Here is a 10,249-nt window from a genome sequence, read left to right on the forward strand (position 1 = left end):
GAGAAATTTCCAAGAGAAATTCTAGTACTAGTACTGGAAAAGCGGGTTAAAATGACGGCCAGGGAAAAATTTTAGTGCTGGCACTGGACATTTTATTGGTTTTCCTGTGAAAATTTCACTTCAGTACACGAAAAATTCGCAGGAATACCAATAAAATTTTCAGTGCCAGCACTGGAATGTTTCCCTGGCTGCCACTTTGCCCCTCTTTTTCAGTGCTAGAATGGGAATTTTTCTTGAAAATTTTCTTGAAAATTTTTCTTGAAAGTTTCGGAGGAATCGAAGAGGCTTCTGGAAAAATTCCAAAGAATTATGGAGGTTTCTCGAATTTTTGGAGGAATTCAATAAATTTTGAGAAAAATTTTCGAGTTTCTTGAAATTTTTAAGAAACTAGAGCCGCCGCGGCCGCAAGCGGCCGCGACGTTGATTCCGTTCCGTGCCGTTCTTCTTTTTCGTTTTCCCCTTTGTATTGTTTTCCTTCAATTAATTATTCATCATCTTCATTATCGCAGTGACTGTTAAGTGCCGTGAAAATAATACTTCTTAGTCTGTCACCAGTTTAATTTCAATATTGAATTAAAATGTTGTTAACTTTTCAAAATTGGCGAAAATCGCACAATTCTCGTTATTTGTCCTAAGATTCCTATTGAATCGCATTTTCGATTGTGACATTCATGAAACTAAACATCTATTATGCAATACTGAATAATTCTTTGTATACAAAATTTTTAACAATGTTTGAATTTCTTTGGGTCCCTAAATATATCTTTACAGAATCCCAAGATCGGACACGTGATAATGCAACATACAGTTGACCATGATTGAATACATCTCGTCTCAGATCTATGGCTATTTTTTCAAAAGTTTGTCCCTGTGACTTATTAATCGTCATAGCAAAAGCTAGTTTGATTGGAAACTGCCTGCGTCCAAATGTGAATGGATAATCATCCTCATTGTAGAGGGTGATTCGATTGATGAATACCTCTTCTCCTGACTTATCTCCTGTTAAAATTTTGCACCTCAATAAATGATTTGACAATTCCAATATTTGTAATCTGGTTCCATTACACAGCCCTTCGTTAATGGATAAATTCCTAATAAGCATAACAATGGCATTCGTCCTCAACCTCAACTCATGAGGAGGAAAACCATTAGGTTCTAATGTTTCTAGATATTCAGGTAATAGTGCTTCAGCCATCTCGCCGTTATCACAGTTGTTAATGGTGTTAACACTGGTGTAAATTCTTTCAGTTGACTTGTCCAATAATTCTACAACGCGCTTATTGATATCGTTCACATCTACATTCCTGGCTGATAATATGGCCCCTGATGCAATTTTTCGTATTCTTTTTTATCAATGACTTCTTTGTACATCTCTTTGGCAATGTCAGAATTTGGAGAAGCTATGCAATCATCTGGTAGATGAATATCAGAATCATTCACATTAATACTTCCGTCTCCAACTGCCAATAGAAAGTCAGTAAATGTGATTTCTTCTGGTCGCGTACGCATGTTCTCTGTTAGAGAAAATTGTGAAAACAAAGGCCATAAGTGACTGCATTTAATCGACAAATCGACTAATTCACTGCGAGTGGCATTCTTCTTTACTGGTAATAACTGTCGAAAATCTCCACCTAATAGCATTATTTTCCCACCAAATGGTTTGTCGTTATTCATTACGTCTTTCAAAATCTTGTCTACCAATTGTAACGCATGCCGTGGAGCCTTGGTGCTTCATCCCAGATGAATAAATCGACAGTTCTGAGATATTCGGCCTCCTTTGACTGAACTTTAATCGTTGGAGATGAATCGGTATAAAGTGCAAGTGGCAACTTAAACGTTTTATGAACTGTTTTTCCATGAGGAAGCAATATGGCGGCTATCCCCGTGAATGCCATGGTGCAAATGTTTTTCTCCTGACTGCGTAATAGATGATATAGAGTTGTATAAACAAATGTTTTCCCTGATCCACCAGGCCCATCAACAAAGAAGAATTGCAGCTCATTATTAGGTCGTTCGTCTGAAACAATCTGTGAAATCATATCAACAATTTCTTTTTGTTTGTGATTTAGTTTTTGATATTGTGTTTTACCAATCGTGAGATGATCAGTCATACGCATATCATCTTCAGTACAACATACTTCTTTAATTTGAGGCATAGACGGGAACTTTGACAGGCTCGATCCTTCTTGAGTCAACAATGTATTTATTTGAATGTATGCTTTTCCATGAGCTTGTGGTAAAAGCATCGAATGTAAGAAATCTTGCGACAGTGCATCTTTAAACTCTTCCCATAATTCTTCAGGTTTGATTGGTCTGCAGTGGATCAATATGCGGACGAATAAGTGTCGCAATTGCCTGGGCATCATCCAAATTTCAGCCTCATGCATTGCATTTTTCCATTCATCATCATCTTCAATCAAACCCAATGCCAAACATGCCTTTACAAAAGTATCATGTGTTACTCCATCTACTGTTCGTAAATCTTCATAACTCTGTGCACCTTTCACAGTCAATAGGAGAAGTCTGAGGTGAAACAATTCAGTGAGTGTAGGACTTATTGAGTACATACGACCAATGACGTTGAATTTCCCCCGACGGTTACTCCAAATGTATCGACCATTAACTTTTTTATATGTATAATGAAAAGCAATTTCTGGATATGTGAAATGTCGAGCTTGAGGATCCTCACTGTTTAAAGCAAAATATGCAGTCAGCATCGTTTCCTTATTTAATGCAGCTTGAATAGCATTGTTATTATCAAGCTCATTAACCATAACGGCTTGTTGATTTGGCAGATGTACTTGTAGCCGTGTAATTGAATGACTACCTACCATGCATGTCATAATTGAAAATTCTGGCACAGGCTTCAGGAGGGCTAACATACCGAGTTTCAATATAATTCTTGATTTCATCGTGATGTATAACTTCTTGCTGCTGTGATGCAGAGTCCTGAATTACAATGGCCGCGGCATCATGTCCTTTGAAGATATATTTATATAAATATTTAACTGCTTTAATGCTTGAAACTACTTCAACGTTAATGTGACTGTTGAAAGTCAGTAACAATTCCTTGTTATGAGGAACGACACGCCGGTTATCAAAATTGAATCTATCAGAACGAGTAAAGGGCTCTGTGTTTCGACGTCTATAATGAGGATAACCATCTTCATCCATGATTGTTTGAACACAAAATTCTTTGGGATATTTCTTAGAATACTTCCCTTTGTCGTCTAAACACCAATCGCCACAGGGCCCATGTATCATATTTGTCTTGATAATTTCATGTAATCTGGGATTTTCGGTCGCATCTGGAATTTCCGCTGAAATATATTTATCTACGATTTCTGGAGTAGTAATTTTAGAATTTGGTTTCAACGTCAATAAGAGGTGAATGTGCGGCAATCCTCTTTTTTGATATTCAATTACATAAACATAAGCTTGCACCTCACCGAATAGCTTCTCTTTTTTTATGATTCTTAAAAGTTCATCTTTCTTCAGGTTGAACACGCGAGCTACCAAATCTGGTCGATCAGATGCAGTTTCTCCGTTGCCTAAGTTTTCCACAATTTCCTTCCATTTCGGATTACAGGTCATTGTGATAAATAAATCAGGCTTCCCGAATGTCCTGACTATTGTCATTGCATCTTGATATATTTGCATCATGTACCGTGGTGATCCTGCATGTGAAGATGGGAGAATGAAGATCTTTCCAATTCGTGCATTCGACTCATTTGCCTTATGTTTCATATATTCCATCAAACCCTCATAGGAATCGACTCTGAGTTCTTTTTGAATACTACGTAGATAATTCATTCTGTTTTTTTCGATTTTCACATAGCTATCAACAACCCATTGTTGAAACAGTCGACGTCCCATCAGAAAATAGTTGGGTCCATCCCGAATAGCTATTCGATATTTGAAATACGCATTCCGAGTAACTCGACTTGGTTTGTCAATTTGTGCCAATTCCGCATGCCAACCAGTTGTCCCATGTGGGTAAAATAATGGATAAGTCCAGGGTTCAATATTTGGATCCATTGTGCTCATGTATTCTAATTGTTTCGTATTTTTGTTGCGAATAGTGATGTATGATTCCGGAATTTCACCATCTGCAGTGGTAGAAAAAATTGCTGCTACTTCATTTGATCTTTGAAAATTGTAACGGCGTTTATCGAGGCCTTTCTTCAGAGAGAACAATAATTGCAATTCTGGCTCTTGACCATTGTTTTGCATCTTCATTGCCTCGAGCTCTTCCTTCATCATATAATATGATCGTGCGAAGGCATTATTCTGACGTAATGCATCATCAATCGCTTGAATAATTTCTTTATTCAAATGGGAATCAGAATTCATCCTCAATTCAGTTGCTTCATTTGGATCAACGATAAAGAGCTGGCCATAGCTGGGCAAATCACCAACAGCTGGATATAATGCTGTATTGAATTGATAATAAATTTGCCCTTGTATCTTAAAACAATAAGGACCAGGCCGTCTATTATTGAACTGAACTAAATTAGCATTGAATGATGCAAATGAAAATGAGTTATTATATCGACGGATGTTTTGGAAGAAATGAGTTGTTTTTTCATGTTTCCCATGGAATAATTCTTTCAAAATGTTTGGTGGCTCTGGCATGGGTTCAAGTTTCACTTTTCCATGGCTACAACAATCACTAAAAGTAGTTTTTCCCGCTACTTTTTCTCCTCGGAAGTGTCGTGCACTACAGCTTGTACACAGTACATCCATAGGATCCAGATAGTGTTCGGGAACATCAGTCATGTCCATTGTCGCATCATCATTACGAATAATTTCATGAACATATCGATTTCTACGTTTGGAATTTAAAGATTCATGTCTTTGTGAACCATCGTTATTAACTGTATGAGAATATCGAATCTTACGTTGTTTAGTTTGCACTTCACTTTGTAAGTTCGATGGCAAATCAGAGACACTGTGAATATATCGAAATTGACTATTCATTTTTTGTTGTTTATTCTTTTCTGTCAAGGGAATTGATTGTGAATTTTCCAATGGAATGGTATTCGAAGATGAACTTTCATTTTGATGTTGTTGAGCGAGGGGAGTAATTTTGATCGTTGTTCTTCGTTTCCGGGTGTTTGCAAGGGAGACTTTGCCTTCGATGTTTGGCAGAGTATATTGTGAATTACCCAATAGATGTTGGGATTCGATTATTGAATGATTTCGCGCAATGGTGGATGGAGGAAGAATTAATTGATCACGATTTCCGAATACTTGGGACGAAGAACATTTTATTCTGTCTCGTTGTTGACAATTAATTTCGGATTGTCCAATCTTCTCTGTCAAAGGAATTGATTGTGAATGTCCCAATGGAATGGTAATGGAAGATGAACTTTCATTTTGATGTTGTTGAGCGAAAGGAGCAATTTTAATTGTTGTTCTCCGTTTCCGGCTGTTTGCAAGGGAGACTTTACATTCGATATTTGACAGAGTATATTTTGATTTAACCAATAGACTATGAGAACCGATTGAATGATTTTGCACACTGGTAGATGGAGGAAGAAGTAATTGACCATGTTTCCTGAATACTTGAGAAGAAGAAAATATTATGCTGTCTTGTAAGTCAGTTTGTGTATCTAAATCCTGTTGACGACATAAGAAATGATTTGAAATTTGAGTTGGCTTCGGAATAAAGTTTGGAGATGACTTTGAAAACTGCATAGTACGCTTAATTCGAGAAATTGATTTCGAATTTTTGCAATCTGTTGATGATAATATCGGTTTGGTAGGAATGTATTGATCACTTCTAGCATCGTCGTGTTTCGCAGTGATTTCAGAAGTGAAACGAGTAGAGTGCGATTCGAATTGCAGTAAACTCTCATTCGAATTCACAGAATTGTAGCTGGTTTGTTCAACAGAACTCTGAGAAGGATTCGGATACATATCTGCAGATGCAATGTTAGGTATAATTCTATCTTTGTGTCTTTTATTCGGCTTCGATGATGTATTCAACGCTCGTTTCGACATCTTGAATGGGTAAAAATCTTCCTTCGATCGGCAAGTATTTGCTAAAACGTACGCAGTAAACAATTATGCTATGGTAATTCAAGGATATTCAATGATGAATTAATTTATTTTGCAAATTTACTCTTTATTATGATGAGATTAAAAATGTCTAAATGAAGATTTATAAATTTTTCGATTTCCATACAAATTTTCCTTCTGAACTTTTGAAAAAAAAAAAAAAAACTTATGATTGACGTTTAGTGTCTTATTTCTATTATTTCTTTTTTCTATAAGTCTTTAGTCTCGCATTCACTGTGCGTCTAAATATTCTGATATCTGTGAAGTCTGAACAACATTTATGATCTCAAATCTTTAAAGTCTGAAATATCTTTATTGTCTGATAAAGTCTTTTAATTTCTACAATTTCTGATTTTTCTCCTTGTTGGATTGTTGACACACGAGTTCGCAAATGTTCCACCTCAATCGACCTGAAATGAAGATGGTTGTCAATTACAACATCAGGAAAATACTAACGAATGATTTTGTAAATCATCAATGATAATATTTTCTAATTACCTCTTGTTTCGTATTTTTTATCTCCTCAAGATAATCCTTCCTTCGCGTAAATTTCTCGTGCCTCGTGCCTCAGTGATGTTGAATTCGTTATGATGAAAATCTGCAAATTTATCATCAGTGAGTGAATTTACCAATTTGTGAGATTACATTCACAGTAAATGTGTAATAATCATTCAATTATGGAGGACACATACAATACGCAAGCACATGTGGATATTCTGTAATCAAAGAATTCTCAAACACAGTCGAGTCGTAACTCTCAATTTAATTTTAGAATGACAATGTCATCCTAAAGTTGCGAGAATGAAGAAACATTTGGAAAGATTGTTATTTCATTATAATGGAAAGTCGTGTCGGTTAGTTGTAATATAACGTATCAGAGTCTAACATTATTCAATGAAAAGTTATACGTCTGTTGTTTTCAAAAATTATTCGTATGAATATTATCGACGTTTGCTTTATATTTTTTGTTCTACCTACCTCAATTCGATCAATGCAGAATCGTGCAGCTTAAATAATGCCAGACCAGCAATTTGCCGATGTATCGCTATTTGGAGGTTAATGATGAGTTCAGCATCTTGAATAGCGCCAGAATTTCGTACTTCTTCACCAACGTTCGGTAAATCATGGCGGGCACTTCGAAAATTTTGAACAGTTTTGTACACAATGGTCACTACTCGACCATTTATGTTCACAAAATTAGTAGAATGTGAAGTCCCGGGTGCCAGGCTGGTTTATAATAACATCAAAACACAAACGATACAACGGTACATCATGTTGTACCTTTTATTAACTCCCTAATCTGTTGCGTAGGTATTGAAATGATTCCGAAATTCAATAGTCGAATTTTCATGATTTCACTTTTCTTCAAGTTGGATCATTTGAAACATTTTTAGAAGACATGACGATTACTCTTTCACAAATGATGCAATTGGATTTTTGTTATAATCCGTGCGTATTTATGTAACTGAGAACTGAGTAGTTTGTAAAAACGATTGCCTCAGCGGTTTTTCAGTCATTCTTCAAAAATATGTGAAAAAATGTCGGAAATTCAGTTTTTTTTGTCAAATTTGATTATTTTTAGTTTTGCTGTAGTGCCAAAATCGAGGTAAATTGTTCAAAATACAAATAAAGAGACGTGGTTTAGAAAAAATGATTTCTGAAGTTCTTCTATCTTTTGTCATTGTTTATTTAATCAATTACGAATTTGCCATGCACATTTCTGGTCTAATAAAACTTTTCGGAAATCCACCGGAAGTCGCCATTTTTCGTTGTGCATGCGCACTTTTTATTCGTCAGAATCAGAAAATTTGTTCGCTTTCATGAAAATCACTTTCTCGTTTCCATTACACTGTGGTATTCACACCAAATTAACGTCTCAACATGAATTTCATTTAAATAGTTAATTTACTGTTCTTCATTGAATAACGTAAATAGAAATCATGGAAAAAAGAAACAAAATTTTCCAATAGAATTCGAACAGAATTCCAACAGAATTCCAACAGAAATCTTAACTGAAATTTTCATTATATTTTTCGCCTTGAAAATTGTAAACGGAGATTTGTTTAATTGTTAAATGGGAACAAAGTAACCGCAGCGAAAGCAATTCCTCCTGAATGTGCAGAGAAAACTCCACATCGTCCTTTCTCGGGATCTCCAATCTCAAGAATTTATGCTCAAATTAATACTTTCGAATTCAGAACGCATCTTTGCATTTTTTCCCTATCAAAAAAAATTTTTAAAAATAATTAACATATTTACATATGATCCACATGTGTCAAATTTTTATTTGAAAAAACAGCTTTATTATTTTGTTGAAAACAATTTGATAAAATATGCATACATCACGAAAAATCACGTATGAGAAAATCCTATAGAATTTTCTATAGAATATTCTATAGGATTTTCTATAGGAAATGCTATGGAGAATTCCAACATTTCCTTTAGGATCTCCTATAGAATTCCCCATAGAATATTCCATAGGAAATACTATTGGGTTTTTCCATACGTGATGATGCATTATTTCATTTTTTTTAATAATATAATTGAAGATTTCTCGATGAAAGTTAGTGTTTGACAAAAAAAACACAATTGACAAATTTACAATGCCAAAGATACAGATTTTTAATGTCAATCAACAGAACATTTTACAGAACATTTTTATTTTAAGAATAAAGCCAATTGAACCTACTGTCATTTCCATTTTTCTGTGAAAAATTTAGCATCTCTGTGTTACAAAAGAAATGTCGTACAATATTCCTTACTGATTAACTTTTTCAGTTCACAATGACAACTTTCTCAATCTCTTATCATTATAAAAAATGCGAATGGTACTTATCAGTCATGTATCATAAACTTATATATATAATACTTATGTTGAATTTAATGAAAAAAAAAAATGTATTACTGAAATTCTTGTTCAACGAATGGTTTGCCAATTTCAATTAAAAAAAACTTCTCTTTCACAAAGGATAAACGAAACTTTTCCTTTCCGATAACAGAACACTATAATTCCCATCCTTACAATATTTGAAAACTGTTTCGTCAGTCTTCCTTTATTTTTTAGCTGTAATTAATACATTTTCCTTAAACAAACTTATCAATTATTAGCATCGTTGTAGTAGTAACTATCAGTCTCAGTAAGACATTTGATATTTTTAAACTTTCGTAATAATCCTCCTTTGGCTCATCATTGGAACAGTATATTTCCCATTTTAATGGAATTTCAGAATTGTACTTACTCCTCAGCAATAACTTGTTCCTGTTTTTTCTTTGTGGAGATGGTTAACAGAGATTTTTGGTAATTATTAAATGAAAATAAGTAAACGCAGCGGAAGCAATTTCTCCCAAATGCGTAGTGAAGACTCCACACTGTCTTTCTCTATTCCCTTTTCCAAAAACTTATGCTCAAATTAATATCCTCTAACTTGAAACTTACTCTTCCTTGCATTTCTTCGTAATAAAAAAAAACGTAGACTTAACATAGTTATCCCAATAATCACATGTGGTATATCAATACTGTGAGTGGCAACTACTATCACGTAGTTGAAGACTATCTTCTAAATAATCGCCTGACCATGACCACAATGAGCTTTAGATCCTCAAAAAGGAGACTTTTTTGTTGGAGAAAATACAAATTACCACAAGTTCGTGGTTTCTGTTGTTTGATGGGTACCATAACCCATAACGCTCCACGATAACACGTATGATGAAAAAATATATTTAAAAAACTCATGCATTTGTTAAATTTCTCTCCGATTTCCATTCAAAACTCTATCAGATTTCCGTCGATTCTGTTGATTTAAATTTGAATTCTGTGTAATTTTTCCGATAATGATGCTCAATTCAAGATATGATACAGAAAAAATGTCAGTTGGATTCAATTTGTTTATATAACTCGTTACATTTGAATGTTATTATTCTAGAGATTTTTCAAATGAGATTTTCCAAAAATTTTCAGTTAGTCGTTACAGTTGTAGGAAAAAATGGATTAAAAAAGAATAAATAAATTTATGTGTAAAATTCGGATGAAGAAGCCAATGTTATTATTTGTTGACATATAATTCATGGAATGAATTGTGTTGTTGATTGAATTATTCGTCGATTTAAAAAAAAAAAGTTCTGATTTAAATTTACAATTGGAAAAATAGCAAATACCCCAAAAAATTTTGCAAGTTTTTAATAGAAT

At 34.3% G+C, this 10,249-nt stretch overlaps 1 protein-coding gene and 1 long non-coding RNA gene across 2 annotated transcripts in view; one reads left to right on the top strand and one right to left on the bottom strand.

Annotated features, from left to right (window-relative positions):
• The window catches only part of LOC107040112 (D-2-hydroxyglutarate dehydrogenase, mitochondrial), a 360,887-nt gene that overhangs the window by 97,567 nt on the left and 253,071 nt on the right, over positions 1-10,249 (top strand). The gene's annotated exons all lie outside the window — the stretch shown is intronic.
• On the bottom strand, positions 6,399-7,118 carry LOC107040114. The gene is made up of 3 exons (XR_001460995.1): positions 7,042-7,118; positions 6,562-6,661; positions 6,399-6,473 (listed from the first exon to the last, which is right to left on the bottom strand). It is a non-coding gene; the product is annotated as an uncharacterized LOC107040114 (long non-coding RNA).

This window comes from Diachasma alloeum, unplaced genomic scaffold (assembly GCF_001412515.2).
Source record: "Diachasma alloeum isolate Michigan unplaced genomic scaffold, Dall2.0 Dall_scaffold_00318, whole genome shotgun sequence".
Classification (NCBI taxonomy): domain Eukaryota; kingdom Metazoa; phylum Arthropoda; class Insecta; order Hymenoptera; family Braconidae; genus Diachasma; species Diachasma alloeum.